The sequence below is a fragment of the Octopus bimaculoides genome, chromosome 4 (genome assembly GCF_001194135.2).
Source record: "Octopus bimaculoides isolate UCB-OBI-ISO-001 chromosome 4, ASM119413v2, whole genome shotgun sequence".
Lineage (NCBI taxonomy): Eukaryota > Metazoa > Mollusca > Cephalopoda > Octopoda > Octopodidae > Octopus > Octopus bimaculoides.
This window is the reverse complement of record NC_068984.1, coordinates 29,942,018-29,945,399: the sequence shown is the minus strand read 5'-3', so window position 1 is coordinate 29,945,399 and position 3,382 is coordinate 29,942,018. Positions and strand designations below refer to the sequence as shown.

At 33.0% G+C, this 3,382-nt stretch overlaps 1 long non-coding RNA gene across 2 annotated transcripts in view; it reads right to left on the bottom strand.

Moving 5' to 3' along the window:
- LOC128247567 (uncharacterized) overlaps positions 1–3,382 on the bottom strand; it is a 57,830-nt gene that overhangs the window by 40,293 nt on the left and 14,155 nt on the right. For both annotated transcript variants that reach the window (XR_008263889.1, XR_008263890.1), the window contains exon 2: positions 981–1,080. This is a non-coding gene — a long non-coding RNA (uncharacterized LOC128247567). The remainder of the gene's footprint in view (positions 1–980; positions 1,081–3,382) is intronic.

Here is a 3,382-nt window from a genome sequence, read left to right as displayed (position 1 = left end):
CTAAAAGTAATTAATTACATTCATAAATGAATGTGACAATTTTAGTAGAACAATCGTCATTTACCCTTTTAATGCTTCCGTGCCGATTAAAGAAACCACTGTTTTTAATAGTAGTAGAAATATTGTTATTATTTTTATCGGTAATTAAAGGGATATTACGGATTAAGCAGAAATTATCAATGTCATTAATGTTATAGATATTGTTGTTTATATTTTTGTACTTAAAATATGAGACTTCCATTCTTTTCAGTATTGTTTCTCACTTTATCCGATTGTCCATTCTCATATAAAGGAGAGTAACCAACAGAGATTCACTACCATCTTCCCTGATGCCCATCATCATCATCGTCTATATTTTCTTTATATACGCTTTTATTAATGTTTTCACTCTACTTATTATATCTCGTTACTTTTTATTATCACCTTCATCTTTCATCCTCACCATCGTCATCTCTATCGTCTCAACATTTATTTTGATGTTGCAATAGCAAAACATGGTGTTATGACATTTTCGAATTGTTTCGTTTTTACGTATGCATGAGGTAGTCTGTTAAGGAAGCTTGCTATTTAAAATTTTACAAAGTTGCCATGTAATTCGTAATTACATAAGGGCATGCGCTTTAATAATTCATTGCTTAAAAACGTGGCGTGAATATTTTAGATGTTCACATCTAAAGTTATGTTCATTGGCAGAAAGTTGCGAATAAATATATACGCACAAATGCATTAGACATAGTTAGAAATGCTAGAAATGACAGACAAATATCCTCAAATCACATCCTACTGTGTTTAAAAAGGAAGGAATTTGCACAGATAAGTCCAAGAAGCATACTGTATATTTACTGCTTCTACAATTTACGTTATAGATATTCTCAATCAGAGCAGAACATGGAGCTAAAATCATCAACAACAATAGCCGTAGACATGAAGAATTAAAGGTCAATATTCATACTGCGTCTTAACAAATATTATGTACTTACGTTTTCATGCTTCATTCATGACACTCAGAAATTAATTTCTTTTCGTTTTCCCATGGTTATTATTCGTACTTCATGCGTCAGTAATTTTCAGAATGCTGGGCTTAGAAACAAAAAAAAAACCTGTTGCAATTAAAAATAAATTACGAATCAGGGTGTTTGCTTGAAGACAATCATAATTCTCTGACTTTATGAAAATAGAAGCGTGTACGTAGAAACAGATAGTAAAACCTCTCTCTCTTACTCTCTCTCCCACTCTCTCACTACTCTCTCTCCGCTTTTGGAGTGAAGCGGAGATATAACTACACCAAAATGCATGCATCCATCAGTCTGAGTGGGGTGCACTTCTAAGTGACCTGGTGTGGTTGCACCTACGTCTGTATCGAGAATTTATCTCCATGATAAAATACCGCAAATGGCTTTATTGCGGGTTCGAATATGCCTGAACCATATATATTTCAACTGGTGAGTTTATATACATACATACATATATGTATATAAATGTTTATAATTTATGACATGGAGTGCATAGAATATAATATTAGGTCCTAAAGCAGGCAATATTAATGTATTACTACATAACTTAAATATAACACATGTGGATTTTGGAAAAAAACTAGAAATAATTATTCGTATTGCAATGGAACGTTATTTATTATTTATAATTTATTTATGGTTCATATTTTATAGTACTATGTAGTATAATATTGGACTTTAAGGCAGGCATATCAATGCACGGTTTGCCAATAGTAATTGTGGGCTTTGCAGTGGATAATATAATTTATGTGCTTTGAATAACTAATATTAGAAATTTCAGCAATAATTGTAATAGAATCATAGAATATGGCAAGGAGTTACCTCCCTTTATTGGAATTAGTTATAAAAAGAGAAAAATTATCGTAGACCGCTTAACGCTGGAAATGCGGTATGGATTTAAAATTTTGAATTTTTGATTTTGTTCGATTAATTCATTATGTGTTTTTTGGGGTTGTTTTTGTTCTACAGAAAGTTATTCCTTATGAAGTGTATGGCAACTGATATATTTAACTTATACTTAGTGGTCAAATATAGCTGTATACAGAAATGTTAACATCGGATTAAATACATTGATATGGACATCGGCGTCAAATCTCTTTCTTAAATGTAAACATTTAAAACTTTGGATATATATATATATACATATAATAGCGTATAGAATCTTTATACATAAAGTGGAGACCTTGCTAAAAAGGCCAGTTAAACCCAAAACCTGTTTATACTTCCTTCAAACCCCATGTCAGTCATGTTAAGGAAGTCTCAAGGATACCTCACTGGTTCACAAGGAAACAGAAATACCAAAATTACACAGTGTCTCTTTGTAAATGAATTGAAATTTTATGCAAAGAATATGCATGAGATGAAAAATAACCTTCACCTACTTACAATATTCTCAAATGATGTTATATGGTTGTAAAAAGGGGGAGAACTATAAACAAGATTACTAACATCTCCATCAATAACTTGAGTGTTTCCCCTATATCTGACGAGGAATTTTACAGGTATCTAGGGGTGGATGAAAACATACCTTACAACGGCACCTGTAACAAAATGCGTGTCATTAAAGATTATTACAGCCGAATAAAGAAAATTTGAACCTCAGAACTGTCTGCATTCAATAAAACTGTGGCTCAGAATGTGCTTGTAGTGCCAGTACTAATACCAGTATTTGAGCTGCTTAGGTGAAAGCTTGATGTGATCCGAGTGTTGATGTGGAAACCGAAAACTACTCACAAGCTCACATAATTTCCGCATAAACAGTGGCATACCTAAAACGCAAACAAAGCAGAGGCGTAGTATCGATCGAAAATGCCTTTGAATGTCGCATCATATCCCTTCGGCAAAATCTTTTAACTACCAAGTGTCGAAGTGCATCCTTTGACCGAGTTTACATTCATGAGGCTGACAGCATCTTTTCTTATTGTGCCACAATTCAGGGTTCACTGAATTGTGGCACAATATGGACAGATTTCGGAATACCGATGAACTTTTATGTAAATGTTTCAACTTAAAGGATAAACATTTTACAAGGGATATTACAATGGATAATACCAAGTGGACTTCCCCTTTTTCTCTCTCCTGTTTCTCTCTCTTTTTCTTTTTTCCTGGTGATTTCTTTTTTGTGATATAATCTTGGGAAAGAATATATTTGCGGCTGAAGATAGCTTTATACCATCCTGTCTATCAATTATATACCCATATAATGTCTGTTTGTGTATAAAGCTTGAAACACGTGTACCGCGGAATCCTTTATGTTCTGTTTTAATTTTACGCTTTTAATTTATTCTTTCACCTCGGCCACTATCTGGCATATACAGGTGCTTGCAATTATCAAGTATTACCTCTAAAATGTGCTTTACCTATATATA